The sequence below is a fragment of the Phalacrocorax aristotelis genome, chromosome 1 (genome assembly GCF_949628215.1).
Source record: "Phalacrocorax aristotelis chromosome 1, bGulAri2.1, whole genome shotgun sequence".
In the NCBI taxonomy this organism is placed as follows: domain Eukaryota; kingdom Metazoa; phylum Chordata; class Aves; order Suliformes; family Phalacrocoracidae; genus Phalacrocorax; species Phalacrocorax aristotelis.
This window is the reverse complement of record NC_134276.1, coordinates 59157750-59177115: the sequence shown is the minus strand read 5'-3', so window position 1 is coordinate 59177115 and position 19366 is coordinate 59157750.

Sequence of the window (19366 nt, the reverse complement as noted above, 5' to 3'; positions counted from 1 at the left end):
AGTGACTACCGTAACCAGATGGAGCCCTAAGTCATGGACTAAATGAACTAATGGACATTTTAGGGACATTTCTCAGGGGGGTCCATACACTAAGGGAATCATATCTGTGTATGTATCTGTAACACACATTTTTAATGTCTTATACATGAAAATATATAGATATTGATTAGCTAAAGCGAAGCTGTCTAAATACAGTTGCTTGTCTACCTTGCCTTGGTTTCTTGTAATTTTTTTTGTCTATACTGTACAATAATTGTGTAGTTTCTTGTTTATGTATCACTGTATTCTAAACCACTTCTCCCTTATTTCTTATTAAAAATATTTAGGCTGCTCTGGGTGATCATATGCATTGGTTCTTGAAGTTTTAAAAATTTCAGTATGCATTAAACATTTGCACAGGCGAGATGTTTAACATGGGCACAGTTTCAGAAAATTTGGGAAGAAAACTTTCTTGCATACTTCACCAGCAGATACTGTGATGTTTTGTTTAATTTTTCAGGTGATTACTATGATGTAGGTTTTTTGCCTACCCATAAGATGTGGAGATATTTTTAATTCTTCTTCCTTTTTAGCCTGATTCCTTAAGAAAATTCTGCTTATGCAATTCACTCTATTCATCCAACAATTTTTTGTTCTCCCAAGTAACTTTTGAAGCTGTTGACCAGTCTTGATCTTTGCCAAATTTGGCTGAAGAGTTTCTACGTGCTTAATGAAAAAATTGGCTGGCAAAGGTGATAGGTTTAAATTGATAGCATTGCTTATGGAAGCACTGCAGTGTGAACATGGCTTGCTCTCCAGCTGGCCGATCAGTTTGTACAGGGTGGCCAATAAATTAGAATCAGTTTAACTCAAAATAAGTGATAATATGGCTTCCTTGCCCAGATGACAGTAAACTCTGTAGTGTACTGTGGAAAGGAAGCCACATGTACTGCAGAGAGGAGGGAAAATCACAGGAATGAGGAGGCTAGTTGGGCTTAAGGCAAGTAGAAATGAAGGGGTGTACAGACAAACCAGGAAACCGGGCCCCTCCGATACATGTGCTACAAAAATCTTCTTTCAAGATGCCAAGTGTGCTCTGTTTTACTGTTGCCGCAGTTACGTATATGATAGCAACTTGTGATGTGGTCTTCGGGGTCTTTGCAGTTAGTTCTCAGGCCGGACATGGTAAACATAATGTTAAATGTAACCATAATGTTATACTTTTAATTAAGTACTACTTTAAGTGGAATGATTTCAAATAAAAGTGTATTTAGACAAACCTGGCTTTTAATGAAAATGCCTAGTCTAGTAAGTCAGGAATGCTTTTTTCTAATACTTTTCTTTGTGAGAAGACTTATTTTCAGTAAATAGAAGACATGTAATTCATTATTTGTCATGAATTCTATCCAGTGAAGTTTGGGAAAACTAGTGTTCTGTATTTTTTGTGAGCTGAAAAACTCTGTATTTAACTGTGCCCAGACTAGGGGTCTTGGGGCTTCTTGGACAAAGGGCAGAAAAAATGGAAACATTAAGCAGATAATGACTAACTTCAACTGTCTCAATGGTATTTGTAGAAGCGACCATTTTAACACCTTTAAAACCTTTTGATGGTGGTTTTTTCCTTTCTGAAGTATTATAACAAATGTATAATGAGTTATTTAAAAGCCATTTAGACTCTATCTTTTTGTCTTGACACAGTTGATTAATTTAAATACTATCTAGTGATTAGGCAGTATTTCCCTTTCAAGTTAACTGTAGCAGATATTAGGGGTTTTTGCTGATATTTTTTGCTTAAGGAGGCATTTTATAATTTCTCCTCTCTATGCAACACTTGTAATTGAAATAACACTTGTATTTTTCTGCAAGAACAAGGTGTAATTGATATTAGTAAAGTACCTTGGGAATGCTACACCTTGTTTAATTGATACATGTTGTGAATGATGAAAAAGCACGGAGACCTTTGCTAGCAGCATGGTTCTGGTTTGCTGTTTGGATTATGCTATAAAAAAATTAGCTAGCTGGAAAGACAGAAAAGAGGAGGCGGAAGGGATTTAGGTAAATAATCTTTCACTGTGAATCCTCAGAGCATCTTTCTTTTTGTATGCGTGGGTTGATTCAGCTGTTACTTTGATCAAGCTTGAGGGCTTGCATGACTTCAAAAGCCATGTAGTTGTGGCTAGAGGAATACCACACCTTTTAAAGCCAACAACTGGCTGGAGATCTTCCCTTCTATCTTGGGTTGACATGTCTGTTATTTCTTCCCCCCCAAATCCTGGATAGTGTAGGCTTGCTGCATCCAATTTAATACAATACTGCATTAATTCAGCGAATGTGTGCTTGGTTTTAAATTGCCCTTTTTTCTTTTTTTCTTTAAATTTTGTCTCTCTCTCTCCTGTAAGATTCATTGACACTGGATACCTGAACAGCAAGTGTAGCTTCTTAGGATGGTGGGGGTTGTAGCTAGTGCTATATAATTTTTTTCATGTTTCTGATATCAGACTGCCAAAAATGTCAACGTTTGACTTGACTTGATGGGGGACATGAAAGTTGTGAACAAAATTGACAGAATGCAGCTGAGATCTTTAACACAGACTCATGTGCCAGAATAAATATTCTTTTAGGTTAGTTTAGTTTCCGTTTAATATTTTAAGAATTGGTATAAGGTTTAACCAGCTTTACACAGAAATAATTTTCAAACTAATGAAAGTGAGACATCAGATTTTTTTTCAAGTGTGTGAGTTAAAACCAATGTCTACCAGTCTAGAACGGTTATCAGGCTATATACACGAAAATGCTGGTAACCACTGAATAAATAAGTTTGAGCTGGAGTTTAGAGTTTGAAAAAATGGAACCTGAAGCCTAGAGGAAACGTGAGCAGGAGTTGGCTGCACAGTTTTGCACTAGTCAACATTACTAGCAAATCTACGAAGACAGCTGAAACTTCTGATAAAGCTGTTAAGTAACGTGATTTTTTCAATGGCATGAACTGTAAGTGGAAGAGATAAGAAGTTCCCAAGGGCATGCAGATAACTGTAAGATAAAAACCTTAGTTAAGCATAACTTTTCGATCCATTGCTCCTTCCGTAATTCTGAGAATTCTGTGAATGTTGCTTGGGGAGAGATGAGTCCAGAGCTGTATTTGAGTTAGTGAAGCTTTAGTAGCCACCTTAACCGTAGTAGTCAATAACAAGGCATGTAAGGGGACAAACACATTTTATAATTAGTCTCATAAAGTGGAAGAACTGTCACTATTTAGGCTTTTAAAAGGCCTGTGACAAAAGAGAAAATCAGCAGCCTGTTGAGAGGAAAAAGTTTTAAGCAATCTGAAAAAAAAAAACCCAAAACAAAAAACCTCATCATCACCAGCGATGGATCCTTGTTCTGCATCTATAACTTGAAACAGCCAAATATTTTCTCATCACAGTAGACTGTAAAAATATATATTAAAGCCTTGAAACAGTGTATTTAAATACGCTTAGAGTAATTATGTGACGGAGCTATTTTTTTTTTAATCACTACTTTACTTAAGAAAGATAAAACAGGGGAGGTGACACCCTACACTAAAATTTGTTGTTGTCTGTTTTGGAGACACTGGTAACTCTGAACCATAGGAACTGAAATAGAAACGAAGGAACGCACTGGCTGGTAAAGCATGAGGCAGCAATGTGGTGGTGAAGAGTTATGTTGTTAAAGTTCAGAACGGGATGATTAACTTGCTCTGCACATCTGCAGGGGAAGATAACTCACAGCCAGTAGTAAAATATGCTTATTATAATATGCTTGTAGAAAAACATTGTATCTAAGAACACACAGCCAGCTTGGATTATAGATTATTATAACTAAATAATTACCATACTGCGGTTTGGTGCATGTCTAGGAGCCAGTGATCAAAACTTGACAATATTTGTTACCAACTGGCAGAGAGAACCCTAAAATGAAATTTACATTTTATTTTAAAAAAAATAAATAAATCTGTTCAGCTTGTTAATTAAACAAATTGGTAAAAACTAGAAGCTTAAAAAAGAAATTGATGGGATGGGCACAAAGCTATGACAGCAAGAGAAGAAGCGCTTTTGGTTTTTGGCAAACTGAGGATAGCAATGAAACAATGACACTTAAAAAAACCAAATATTTAAGTGCAAACAAGAGGAAATAGAAATTAAAGTACAGAAAAATTCTAAGGAATTTAAGAGGCTGATTGGAAAAATCTACCTCACAGAGATGAAGATATTAAGGCATTTTGCTGAAATACTTACTAGCTGCAATATAGCCTCATAACTAGGCAGGTGGCCAAAGGTCAAATTGTTAAGTGTGGAGATGTGTTCAAAGTGCTTATGTTCTGTCTGTAGAAACAGTGACAAAACCATATTTTTGCAGGAAGATAATGATATATTTCATAGCTCCCTTATAATCCAACAGGAAGCTTATTTCATTAGGTATTCGGTATCTACAGACCTGAAAACTGACACCAGGCTAGTAAGAGTTGACCAAAAGGTGCTGGCCTGCTAACGTTCCTTCAAAAGAGATATCTGAGCACAGAAATTTCGCAATAATGCTCACATTCTCCCAATATTCAGAGAAAGCATGTGGGATGATGTTATGCTTGTTGCCATGGTACTGGTGTGAAACACCACACTTGGAAGGTCTATTATGAGATTCAAATAACAAAGAACTAAAATAGGCTTATACAGAAACTAGGCCTGGTCCTCCTCCTTTGCAGAGACTATAAATGGAGACACTGTTTTGTAGTTCATTGACTCTGTGCTGTGAGAAATTAATGTGACAAAGTTCAACTCAATACCAGAAGGAAATGGAAGGCAGTATTTACTTTAAACAAAACCAATTTCAGTTACTCAGATTGACTTTCATAGATTTTACCCAGTCATATTCTCACGCCCACATGATCATGAGCACTAACAAGGCCACGTCCAAGCGGCCTGGCAGGCTGGAGATCCCCATGGAAGACAAGAAATAGTGGCTCTTGACTAAATGCCATGTCACTGGGCATCTTCCTTGGCAATAGAAAACTCTCAGTGTGCTGGTTTTGACTGGGACAATGTTAAATTTCTTCACAGTAGCTAGTATGGGGCTGTGTTTTGGATTTGTGCTAGAAACAGTGTTGATAACACAGGGATGTTTTCGTTACTGCTGAGCAGGGCTTACACACAGTCAAGGCCTTTTCTGCTGCTCACCCCACCCCACCAGCGAGCAGGCTGGGGGTGCACAAGGAGCTGGGAGGGGGCACAGCCAGGACAGCTGACCCCAACTGAACAAAGGGATATTCCATACCACAGGACATTGTGCTCAGCAATAAAACAGGGGGAGGGAGGTTGGCCGGGGCAGTAGTTGCCTGGGGACTGGCTGGGCATCGGTTGGTTGGTGGTGAGCAATTAGGCTTTTGGCAGCATTTATTTTTCTCGGGTTTGGGTGGTTTTTAATCTTTGTTTTATTTTTAATTTCTTTTTTTGTTGTTTGTTTTGGGTTTTTTTTGGTGGGGGTGGGTTAGTTGGTTTAGGTTTTGGTTTAATTATTAAACTGTCTTTAGCTCAACCCCCAAGTTTTTACACTTTAACTCTTCTGATTCTCTCTCCCATCCCACTGGGTGGGGGATGAGCAAGCAGCTCTGTGGAGCTGAGCTGCTGCCTGGGGTTAAACCACAACAATTATGCAGCTATTTATATCCTTCAGCTATTATACTGTGACTTTCCATGATAATCTTGCTTACCTCGCCCATAAACTGTAGGGAAGGTTGCTACCTGTTGCTTGTGTTTCCTCATTTGGGTATGTTTATGGCTATAGCCTTTCCTCCTGCTGGGATAACAAGCAGTGGAGTGGCACATACGGTGTACTGCAGTGCAACCCTGCTGTCATCCTCCTGTTATCAGACCTCAGGTCTTCTGCTGACAAGTCATCCTGCTGTGGCCTTATCGGAGCCCAGGCCTCCTGGTCTTCACCTAAACAAGCACATTCCTCAGTGTTTACCAGTTTAATTGCTGTTAATCACATCCTCGATTATCAATTCATGCAGTTCCTACAACCTGTGTTGCCCCTTGTGCTTTCACAGAAATAATTCCCACTCATATTTATTTCAAACCAATCTTAATGTTTCTGTTTCAGCCCTCTGCAGCACCACACGATAGTTTGATCTGAGTGGACCCTTATAACAGAGCGTGTGTGGGGATGCTGAAGTGCAGCCTGGCAAGTGCTTTTAGAGACCATCAGTGGAAAATCAAATGGAGATGCTTTCTAAAAGACTTCCCAAAAGTATTGGTGTCATAGTGGTACTATTCAACATTTTCACTGGTATTCCAGAAACAAACTTAAAAAAAAACCCAAACAACTGTCAATTTAAATTGGATGAAAACAAAGGTCAATCTCTCTGATTTGAATTGCTCCAAACTAGGACCTCTGAAAACAGTATACTACTGTTATCACCTATAAAGTGGTCCTTCTAGGAACAAGAACTGAGAATTAAATTTACACATTGTCTCTTGGAAAATGACATCAGTGAAAAGGATTTAAGGATTGTTCTCAACATAAAGCTTCTCATAAGCAAACTCCTAAGGTAATTCTGTGGTAAAGAGGACTAATGCAGCAAGTGGATGTAAACAGAATGTATCACGGTACCTACAGCACCTGTGAAACCACTATGAAGCCACTCTGCTACTGGGCGGACACTGGAGCTAAGGTTTTAAAATGTTGAACTGAAGGATTTATACAAGAGTCACAAAAACCCAGGGTCAAGGAATAGTGGAAAATCTTATATGGTAGGAGATGCTGAAGCCAGGCAAATTAGATTAGAAATTCGAATCAGGCTTTTAATCCTGATGCATGCTACTGATGGTGCTGAATTCCAAAGGTCTTGGCCGTCTTCTGTCAGATATATTTTACAGTAAGGGGATGTTATTTATTTAATTACTTCTTTATTTCAGGTATAGGTAACCTGTGGTACAAAGCTCAGTGTGTTAGTTCAGAGCTAATGGTACCTCTTACGTTTAAATGCTGAAGCCAAAATTTGAAAAATAGTATTAAATCATTAGCCGTCTTAAGCTAATGTTAGTTACTATTAACTTACTCTGTTTCATGGCTATTTTATAACAACATTCTGGAAAAATAAATGTGTGCGGCCTGTAACAATAATTTTAGGAAGTAGTTTTATTGTTGGCTGGGTCTTCATTCAGGACAGCATGTTGTTACTTATCAAAAGACTTGTGTTCAGCTGCCAGATTTGAACCAGCTGTTAGTCACAGCAGAAGCTTGTACTGCAAGCACTAGTGAAGCAGTTGACAAGCAATTATATGCTAATATTTCTAGTGTTTGAAGTGATTTGAAATGCTTATAAGTGAAGAAATGCCTGGGATGCTTGTTGGAGAGAACAGCCAGTGTCTTGTATGAATGACCTAGAACTTTAGCCTTGTTCCTTTCCTCTGCCTCCACCTTTCAGATAGCAGTGAAAAAGTTAGTTTATCTCAGTTTGGGGTGGTACGTATGAGCTTCTACAAGACAGTTAAACCATTTGCTCCGTGCAGCATGAAAGTTGGATTTTGTCTAATTCCATTAAAAGAAACAAGGCCCGGCGCTGAAATTCTTAGAACCTGGAATTCCTCAATCCAATTTCATACACAAAGTGTCTTGTGTCCTAATTTTACGTTTTTAAACTGTTCTAATTTCATATAGCCACTTCAAAATGCACTGGGAAGAGCTACAGGCTTAAACTTTTTCCCATTTCTTGGCTGACAGCTGTTCTCGCTCAAGTTGCAGATATCTGACTGGGGCTCTACTGAAAACTGAGTTAATTTAAATTAATATGCTTGTGAAAAATTCCTCAATATACTTTATTGTTCTCTTTAAATGTAAAACTTATCTATTGAGCTGTGGTCCTCCTGGAGCTTGTAAGTTTTTCATTTTGGCTTTTTTTTCCTTTCACCAAGTTGCAAGTCACCTACATATGATTAAATTACACACGAGTTATTCGTCAAACAGTTAAATATTTGATAGAAAGCATTTCAATTTGACCTGTTTCAACCTCCTCTTCTTAATCTACTTCTCTTGTTTCTCTATTCTAATTAATTTTGATTCCTTTCCATTAAGACATTAATACACATCAACTTGATCATTAGCTAAATTCATCACAATGTATAAATTAAGAAATGACCAGATCTCCCTCTTTTCCTAGCAGGATGTGTTTTATTGCCATTGAAGCTTATAAATTCTTGCCCAAAACCTGCACTAAACTGTCCTTTCCCTTTTTGTATGTGTATTGTATGCAATTTATATGTACAGTTGTCATCATCACCATTTTTCAGATCCTGTACTTAACAATATTCCAGGTTCCTGACCTTGCCTCGGGCCCAGCTTCTCCCTTACTGAAATCTTGATTCTTGAGGACCTCATCAGTAGGAGAAACAAGCCACTAAATAAAAAATTGGCTGTATTTTATAGTCTCTGTTCTTTCTGTCTGTCCTGATTATAAAATATGTCAGGCTGCTGTAAAAAAAAAAAAAATTTTGAGTTACTAAATAATGAAAATTAAATAGCAAGTTAAATAACATCTCTCTACCCCAAATAATTTTAAAAAACAATTCATATGGTTCCAACTTCACCCCGATACAAAATGTGGCAACACCTGTTATGAGGATGTGGCAAAGGTTTCATAATGTACAACTGCATAATAGCAGGGGTGAAAAACGCATGCTTGATCATGAGAAGGGAAAAGATAAGTCAGGAGCAGTATATCCCTTCTGCCAGGACTAACCTTTCAACCTGACTTTTGTGCCAGTTAATTTTCAGCTGTTTGACTACTGTGATACTGTTGGTGCTTGGTTCTGTCCTTACCATAGCTTCCCTTAGATAGGGTCTCCCTTTAGGGAGATTGCTCTTTGGTCTTTCTCCTCACCAGTGCATCTGCAAAGCCCAGTCCCTCAACACTCTTTTTTGGCCACTTTCCATCCTTTTCAGGTCCGGTGGCCTTGTTCCAGCCAAAAAAAATACAGTTGCCTTCCCTGCAAATAAGCCATTTAGCCAAATTCCTTTGCTGTGTTCAGCTCCTTTTTCATAGCACGTCAGCAGTATTCAGGCTCAGAAAATAGTCATGGTCAGCATCAGACAGAACCTCTTCTTGACCATCATTCCCATGTCACAGTTCAGCTCATCATGTTTAAAGTGAGCCAGACACAAATATGTTGAACCGTGCATGTATACTACAACGGTGTCCTACATCTCAACTTAATCCATCCTTACGAGGGTTGTCTTGCACCAGAGATCTGCCTTCCTGCTCATTAACGACCCCATGCAACAAGGTGGGGCGTCACTGAGGATCTTTGGTGGGGCAGCATGTGTCTCTGTACAAGCTTTCTGAAGATACTGGGTTTTTTCTGTAGTAGGCAACATTTGCCCTATGAAAAATCCGTAGTCCCAGCTGAGTACAAATAGACGCCTTTTCTGGAAGGTTTTGCAGGGCTCCAGAGAAGCTTGTCAGGGGTTACTGGTTGGAGTATTTCAAGTCTCAGGCAGATACCCAGCGTCAGCTGTTTCCAACTGAACCATAAAGGAAAGTTCAGTGTGAATATTAACGAAACCAGCTATAGCTGAGAGGCCTCATTAGGAGTTTGTGTTATCTGATAGCAGAAAGCAAAGGAAGTCATTTTAGTAGGATGCAAAACCAGGAACTGCTCATTGTCTCCAGGCACTGTAGGTAAATGGATGTGGGAGCAAGAGGATGACACCTTGTTCTTTGACTGTGTTTTCTCATCCACTTTTAGAAAATGTTCTCGAAAAGGGAATGAAAATAATCCTTTTCAATATAAGGATTAATATATCTGTGGATACCTCTTATTGTGACACAGCAATAAGTATTAGACAGGTTGTAATAAATAAGCAACTTGATTTTATCCAAAAGGAGGTCACAAAGTACAAAGCTATTCGATATGTACACCATAATGAAAGAGGCATTCCTGTTTCTTACAGAGAGGATGCAGATAAACCTTTTCTGCTTGGACAGACTTGATTTTTTACCATAAGCAAAAGACAGGTATTACTGCAGCAGTAGCAGGACTTGGTAAAGAAAACATTTCTGATTAATATATCATTTGTAAAAAGGAAGGTGATAATGTACTAGAAACTGGTATTAATAAAGAACTGCTTTCTAATAACGGTATACAAGCTTAGCTTTATATATATAGCTTATATATATATGGCTTAAATGTATATAAGTTTAACTCCAGTATTGAAACAGATAAATGTGGGCTCTGTCCTAGTACTTGCTTCATCTGAAGCATCTGCAGTTCTGGAAGGATAACCCTAGATTAACTTCTGATACACAAACTGATTCTCAACCACTCCAGTCAAGTGATTTGTGTAGCTTATGCTATATTTGTTCTCTAGAATATGATTTTATAGCCTGTTACTAAAATGTTCAAGTGTCTAAGGCCTTTCCATAATAAGAAGCCCTTCCTTTATTTTTTTTTTTTTAAGAGCATTTACCTATAACAAGCTAGGAGTGTTTTAAAGAGCTTTGCTCTTAGCCAGATATAATTGCCAAAAGAAAGCACTACATTGCAGGCTAATCTGTTCCGCATCAGCTTCCAAACAAACAAAAAGTAATTTGTTCTGCTTGCATGCCCTTTCCTTTTTTTCTTTTTTCCTTTTCTTTTCAACATAGATTGTAGGAAAACTTTGCTTTGCATTGGTTTTGCATCATGAGGGACTGTTTCCTTTGTAGAAAAGGTTTCTTGTGCATATAGTGTATCTGCTGTAAAGGTTGAGCAATTTGAAATCTTTTTAAAGAAAGGTTTTCATGTAGCATGTGTGGGATCTCAAGGCTTCCAATGTGCTAACTCGATGATCTTATTATAAGAAGACTTAGACAATTTTGAATGTAAGGTATCATCATATTCTACAGCATTTTAAGGATAAAGAAGTAGAAAATTTCCTGTGTGAAAATCTGATTAATATCTACAAATGTTCATAACTGTTATGTTTTTACAGCCAGAAAAACATGTGAGAAGTCTAGATTATTTACTGAAGTGTCAGTGGGTCAATAGCAAAGAAGGAATTAAAGCTGTGAATTCTGAATCCCTGTTTCAAAACCATTAGACCTGTTACCCTCTGATTAATAACAGCTCTTCTGTAAAATTAGCTCATTTACAAAAATTTGCAGTAGAAAAGTAACTACAAACTCTGCAAGCTTTAACAGCTAAGAAAGCAGGGAAAATTAAGTATTGATCAATATATTGGGCAAGATATAACCTTTGATTAGACAACATAATATTTTTAAACAATTTCATTTTTTGTATAGCTAACTGCAGGTGATTGAATAACTTCTAAGTTCTCCTGAAAGTTCAGCTATATCTTCAAATGTCTTTTTTTCTTTTAGCACTGGATAATCAGAATTCTCAAAATGTTATGTCTGTGACAACAAAAAGCATTATACGCTGCTGCTATGGTTATATTCGGTGTTTACATTTGATTTGATTGGACACTTCTTCCATCACAAGACAGTAAGTGAATTATGAGTGGCAGAACTTGATTTGCTTTTCAGTATCATATTTACTGGGGTTTAAACAACTGTAAACACAAGATGTAGGGTTTGCGATCCTTACCTTTTCCATACATAACGGCGACGCTTACCAGAAGAACTGGAGACTGCAAGAGCTCAATCACACGTTATAGCCTTAATTTTTCTTTCCACTGCAACCTTCCCTCAGCTACAGGATTTCAGGAAGGAGGCTGAGGGATGGCAGTTTGATTCCCAGTCTCATGAGAGGAGGGAGCAGAGATGAAGCAGAGGGTAAAACGTCCCACTCAAGGAAAATGACCTGCCTCCCCGCATTACTGTTCTTTAAAACATTAGCTCAGATGTAGATATCAATGATGTTTTCTGTCTAGAGCTGCTAAAAAGTGAGTCTTTTCGTTCACTCTTTGCAGGATAATTTTCAGTACCAAAATCGCAGGCAATTTAATTACAGAATTAAAATCTCTGTATTACTGGTGCTGCTCCTCTGATGATGACAGTGCTGGAAGGCCATATACAACCTTTTTTGTTAGTAAATGGTCAATTACCTTTCATTCGGTTGTTGGGATCTCCAGAGGCCACTTCAGACAAACGGGGTATGCTTCAACACATAAGAAAAATGCACACTTAAAAGAAAGAAACGGCTCGGTGTATTGCAACGACGAGTATATCCAGAGCAGGAAGAACTCCTACCATTTTGAGCAGCACTTGTTAAACTCCCAGCCTTTGCTTTTGGCCTGATCTGAAAACAGGGCAATGTGCTTCTTCCTTTCTATGTCTCTCTGGATCTTCTCAGAAGACTATCATCTCCTGCTTCTTGGAAAACTCATTAAGTTGAGGGAGGCAGCAAGTAACCCAGCAACACGTTACGCTGACATGTAGGACTAGGTTATTTATGTGCTGCCATTTCAGGTTAGGAAATACATTGCGTAATTTTAGGTGGTTTATATACTGTTGTATTGTAACCGTACCTTTGTACTGAATGCATTTTACCCAGAAGCCTTTGCAAGAAGCAAAAAGGTGTCACTGGCTAGTTTATTGTTGTTTGGGGTTTTGTTTTTGTTTTTTTTTTCTTTCTTTCTTTTCAAAATCTCCTCCTCCCTTAAGGGGAAAATGGGCTGAGCTATTAGCAGGAAGAGTAACCAAATCCAAGTAACAGCAAATCCTGGGCTAAGAAGGTAAGGGCACATCCCTTTTTTAAAAGCTGAAAGAACAAAGTAATTGAATGGAGTTGTGCTGCCTGCTGGGAATCAGTTGCTCAAGAGAGTGCCAAGAACAAAGGAAATACGAACATAACTGCATAGGTGAATAGTAACACATTTTTTTTCTAATTTGGACAAGTATTAAAAAGATAAGGAGGCCAGCTAAAGAAGGTTAGAGGTGCTGCTGGAAAAGACCAGAGAGAAGTAGTGAAGCAGGGAAGCCCTCTGAGATACCGCAGTGTCCAGGTGATACTTTTGTTCCTTCACAGGTGGATCCATACTGTCGAGCACCATCTCAGTATTTCTTGCTGCTGCAGACCAAACTTCGTTTTGGAGGAGTGAGGGTCCAGGTGAGGACCTGAGAGTGCAAAAGGAGGGGTGAAAGGCATTTGGAAGGCGGGAGACACTTCACAAGGGAAGACGATGGGGCGGGTTTGGGGTGGGTGTTCACAGCTGATGAAGGACCGGGGAGGTCTCAAATGAATTCCATTGAGGTTGTGGGCAACAAGAGCTTCTCTCCTTTTAAGCATCTCATTGACCACCTACCCAGGTTAGCAAGCTACAGGTGTTCCTGCCCCTGAAGACAGACCCTGCTGTCCTTCACTGTTGGACCCCCACCATGAAACCCTCTTCTAGCCCTTTCCTCCACTACACCGTCCCTTCTGTCTGCCCTCTCCTCCCACAGACCCCTCAAAACACTGTGGGCTGAATTAATCCTACTGAGCCCTGGATGCTTGGATCTTTCAGTAGCAACAAAACTGACCAGGATTTCTAAGATGAGATACAAGAAATAATTTTATAATGACTTCACAAGAGAGCAGTGAGATAAATTAATCCATTGAAATAGAATTACGTATTAAATTGTCAGATACTGTTGCTAAAGTTTTCATTTAAATCTCAGTGAGATGCAGTAGAGCTACAGGTAATGGAAAGAAGGAAGCTTTGTATCCTATGGTGAAAAAATGAATGACTGTAAATAACATGAAAATGCATTTCAGGAGGGATGAGCCCATCTGCAAACTTCTAACAGGGCTGCAACAGCTAGATGATGTCAGGTCTTGGTCTCCAGTTGCAGGATTTCAACACCAGAAAATGCATCTCTAGAAAACAATATGGTCTTGTTCTATTACCTGAATTAAAGATGTATTGTTTCCACTGTGGACATTGATGTAATCTGAAGTCATGTATGTTTTGTATAACAGCACTGCCTCTCCCACCCCAAAAATCACGTACAGTCAGATGATGCTTTCCCTTGAAAATGTGAGCGTCCAATCTTACAAGATGATTTATCTGAAGGGGGGGAGTGGGGGGGGAAGTGTGCATCACAGAAATAATCATCTACCTGTCTCTGCAAGTTAAATACAAATCACGCTTCAGTTCGTAAATATTGGGTCAGTTTAACTCTAGCCTTTTAACATGTGCTTGAGTCAAAACACAGATTAATCAAGAGGTGACACTTGTTGCCTGGACAACACAAGTGCAACATGATTCATTTTGCAGGGCTGGTTGCGTAAATTGACAAGATAATCCAGCCAGCCCGAGCAGCTGCTGCGCTGCTGACACACCGATGTGCTGTCCTTAATGAAAAAGCTAAATACGGTTTGTCTGAAAACAAGCTAGTGGTGAAACTTCAGCAGACACAATGACATGAAAAGCTAAAAAGTCCACTCAAATATGTCAGGTCTTGCAACATGAATCTGAAGTTTTAGAAGAAGAATATCAATGTGGAAGTACAAAGAAAACAATCAAAGAGAAGGTTGGGTGGTTTCAGTATGCTTTGAACAACATTCAGGAAACTTGTATTGCCTTAGGTGAGAGAGGGTGATGCTGGGTGTCGGGCAAATTCAAATCTAGGATGAGGAAAGGCAGAGGTACATAATTCAGAATAAAAAAAAAGGCTTTCACTACCCAGTGAAAGAGTTAAATCCTAGCTGGGTGCAGGGTACTTACACCTTTGTTGTTATCTTTCTTCTTAAATAGGGTTACATGCTTGGGTATATGTTTCTCTGTGGTAGAAGGGAACACATAAAGGCTTTGAATCAGGAACTCTTCTGTGCTGTCCTACTTCCCTTACCAGCTGCCCTTAATACTTGTGCTAACACTCCTATTTGTCTACCCCACATACCTGCTGGGAGTGCCCTTGCTTGGCAGGCGAGAATCTCCCAGCCTCAGGGACGGATTGCACAAGGTCTGATGGTAACTCAGTACCAAAACTGGGAGTACTATGTGTGTTTCTGTTCTCCCAGTCTCACACCCGATGTATTGCACAGGTGCAACACGGTGTGTGCTCTCTGTATTGACTGCGGCGCATGGTACAAAGGTTAAGGCTGAAGCCTGGACCCACAAAGGCATTTCAAAGCTGGAAGGGATGGTCGCATCTCTAAGTCCAAAATCAAGATTTTTAACACTTCCTTGCAACTGTCAGCGAATGCTGGTTTCCATACAGACCAGCACTTCCAGAACTGAAGTTCCCTATTAAATCCAGGCTTTGCAAAAAACACTGTCCCTTCAGATTCCCTGAGGGAAAAACTGGAGGAAAAAAGCAGCAAAGATGTTGTCATGATGGATATGGATGCAAACAGGAAGTGGGCAAGGGGTAAATCCCAGCTCAGTGGGGACATCCCTTGCTCCTCAGGGACTGTTTTTGACAGCTATCTGTGTCGGGCTGCTTCTCCTCATTGCCAATCCATCCCGTGCTTTCCTCACCAATAAAAATACAAGTGAATGTGACTGGCTGCACAGAGAAGATAATGTTCTCAAACAGAGTAAATGAACTGGAAGTAAAACACTCTGAGTTACTGACCTCAAGTTATGTTTTCAGGAAAAATAAAAAAAAACAAAACCACTTTTTGTTAGAAGTGACTTCATGTATCATGTACCATTAACTCATCAGCTCTACTTCTGTTAACTTCACATGTTGCCACAGGCACTGTTAACGAGCCAAAGGTTTTTGGCATCAGTCTGGGGCAGCTCCAGGTAAATAAAGTTTACGTGGTTAGTTCCTTTATGTACAAGTCTCTGTTCTAGTTCCTGCTCCCCTGCTTCCCCCTCCACCCACATGTTCAGTGTGTGTACAGACAGACCTGCCAGAGAAGCCAAGTCCCTTCTGGGCCACAGAACATGAACTCTTTTCTTTTTTCTGGTATGGAATACCTGCCAAATGCTGCTGAGCTGGGCTGACAATGCTGGGTTGGTAGAAAACCCCTCTTTCTCTGCATGTCCCTGGTCTGGTCTAGCAAACTTCTGAAGTAGAAGAAGTAGCCCCATCTATTTTGGTGCCAGAGTTGATCTTTGCATGGAAATTAAGTGAGCATCTCAAATACCAAACCTAGTGTCACTTATGGAAGTACGCAGCACCTGGCAGCTGTATTGCAGGTGGTTGAATGCAGCTGAACTGCTGCAGGCCCCTTCTGAGAGACCCCTGGCGCCCTCCCTCCCTGTGGTCCCCATCTCCTCCAGACCATCACACCAACTATTTGCCCTGCTAGCAAACCGTGTCGTCAATAAACAAAACAAGACGCAGTGCTATGAGAAAGGCCACAGCAAACAAATTCTGTTTTCTTTGTTATCTGAATGGTCATGGTTTTAGCGGGATGCCTCAGCTACATTAGAAAGTGCAGCTCCTCTGTGGAAAGCTTTCACCAGCTGATTCGCTAATCACTTTTTTCCTCAGATTCCCTATCTGGAAGGTGGGGATAAACTTTTCTTTGAAGGACGTATTATCTTAGGAGGAGTAGTTGCTGGGAAGGGACTAGTGTTAGTGTTTGGCTGTAACCATTGTGGAAGCCAAATAAATTGTGGTTATAGAGCAAAATCCATTAGTCTTTGTCCATAATGGAATTAACACACTACCTAAATCAGTTTTCAGCATCCTGTGCAATGCTGGCCATGCCATGATGAGCTGCACACCCTTGCAGTTTCTTTATGCTTGTTAGAATTTTTCCAATCTAAAATACTGAGTCAAAAACGTCTGTTAAGATTTATAAAATAAACATATGTGAAATAAATAGTAATTTGTCTTCATTTTTCTTTAAGAAACTTCAATATTAATTCAGGTTGTTAGTCCTTAAATAATAAATAGCTGTTATTAGCTCTTCCATATTATGGATTCACCTTACCAGCTCCTCTGAAATGATTGTGTTCTTCCTACCTAAAAGACATGAGGAAACAATCTTCCCTACAACCTTTAACTGAGCAACATTTTGTGGCATTTAACTAATGACAGAGTAAGGTACCCATCAGTTAAGATTTCCACCTGTACAGCCAAACAGTTGGTGCTAGGATATGGTCTTGGAATAATGTGTCATTTTAACCTGCACAGTTTACAGAAATCACATACTGTACTTTCTAATCACCAACTGTGGTTTATACTTCATTATTCAAAGTTACGTTGCCTGAGTTTTCTATTCTACCTTGAAAATGCACTCCTGTGAGGTCGGAGCTTTGTAGAAGAAAGCAGAATTACACCTTCATCTTTGTTCGCGGAATATTTAACAGCCCTGCTGTGCTCTGAGATCTCCTAGAAAGTGAGCCTCGATAGGAAACTCAAATCCCCTGAGAACAAATTCTGTCCCTACAACAAGTACAACCACAAAATAGCCCTGCAGAGGTCAACCTTGTGGCACCGGCTTACTAAGTGAAAGCAGAATCCAATCCACCTCAGAAGGAGCTGTGAAGCAACTGTGTGAACCTTTATCTCTCCGTGGGGCAAATCAAAATATTTGTCCTCCTCAGGGTGAATTCTTTACTAGTGTTGTTAGGATATTTCTGTGATATTTTTTTTTTCCATTTTTGGTGTAAGAGAGACCTTGAATATTGAAAGATAACATGACCAGAAGCCAGGGTAATCCAACTGGCCCATTTATCTCAAAGCACTGAGGAAACAGGTGCATTTTTCTTGATTTCTCCTTCCTACTTGCATGTCTCTTTCTAGGAAGAAACCTTTCACCAAATGCACGGGGGTATATAGGATGTGCTTGGGTACAAACTGAAATTCCCATTCTCCACTGCCATTTGTGTGAGAGGAAGAGAACAAACATTCAGGGAAGAACTCAAGTATTTCATTTCAAGCTTTAACAGTTCAAAAATGGTAGTAGTATCTCAACTATTTCTCTACGTGAATGAGCTCTCAGTGATTTCAGCTTGCGTTGCTACATTACAGACTGCTTGTTTTGCTGGAGTAACCATAATAGAGGAACGCAACACTGCCTGTGCTGTGTGGCCATACATATCACGGAGCAGTGATATGTGACTAGCATCAGCTGTGGTAGTGGAACTTATACAGCAAGATTTGTGTTTCCTACAGGAATACATGCTATAACCACACACTCGTTGTTTACCTTAAGAATTTATTAGTGAATTTTAACAAGCAAGAATATGAGTAACCGATAAGAGGGTACAGCTCCTTTGAACAGATTACCCCCATATTAACACAGTTTAAGAAACCTGGGTTCAGCTGTAGCTCTGCATCACAGGTCAGAGCAGCCTTCTTTAGCACCTGAAGTGCTGACTGTAGATATTCCACATTGCAATATATTGCAACGCTTGTTTGATTCGTACCTAAGAACGAATCAACCTGTTTAGCAGCCAGGTAATTATTAAGTGCACACTGTAGGCGATGCCATTGGGCTGATTGCATAAACCACAGACCAGTGGAACACAGTATCAGCGAGACTCCAAGGAGGGTTTTATTCTTTGTTCAGAAATTTACTTTTTTTTGGCAAAGCCTACTAATATTTTTCTGTTTCTGCATTCTGAGTGCACTCAAGTCTTAGCATTGTGCAGCTTCCCCAATCTGCTCTTCTTGTTGGCCTCACAGTCTGGTGATTCTCATGCGAAACTTCTGATCCATTTATTTCATGTATAAATCTAGCTGAGTAAGGTGCAGGCATTGCTACAATTCAGCATCAGCATTCTCCCAGCTTTACCTGTAGTTTGGCGGCACGCACGGCACTCCGGGCGGCTGCCTGCTGCAGACAGACTGAAGTGATGAGCAAACTGGGTTACAGAAACATAGAGTCACAAGTGGTTTGGGTTGGAGGTGATCTTTAGAGATCATCTAGTCCAACCGTCCTGCCATGGGCAGGGACTTCTTTCACTAGGTCAGGTTGCTCAAAGCCTTGTGCAACCTGACACTGAACTTTTCTGGAGATGGGGCATGCACAGCTTCTCTGGGCAACTTCTGAGAAGCACCAGTTCATGGGAGTCGCAGGTCAGTCATCCTGAGAAACCAAGTGCCGGCTGGCAAACTTGTGTTTTCTCTTGCATTTGGCAGCAGCAGTCAGGAGAAGCTCCATCTCCCTGGCTGGAAAGGAGGGACCGAGGCAGAAATCTGCCCTCCACGCAGCATGTAGTCCTCTTCCTCACTTTTTCCATCATGCCGTTGACATCAAAGGGACAACGTTTGGCGTTACTATTGTGCAGCGCTCGATTTCGCTTATAGCATCGGCTCTGTGTTTCCTCATAGCCACCGAAAGAAAGAAGAAAAAAAAACCCCAAAATGTTACGCTCCTCATTTAAAAGCCGAAGGGGCAGAGGGCGGCGAGAAGGGCTGGGACCGGCCATCAAACCCTCCCCGGTGCGTTTGCGCTAACGCAGCAGGGGTCGGAACGGGCGGGTCAAGGGCGGCTCAGCCCAGCAATCGCTCCCCCGGCGATAAGCTCCGCCACCGGCA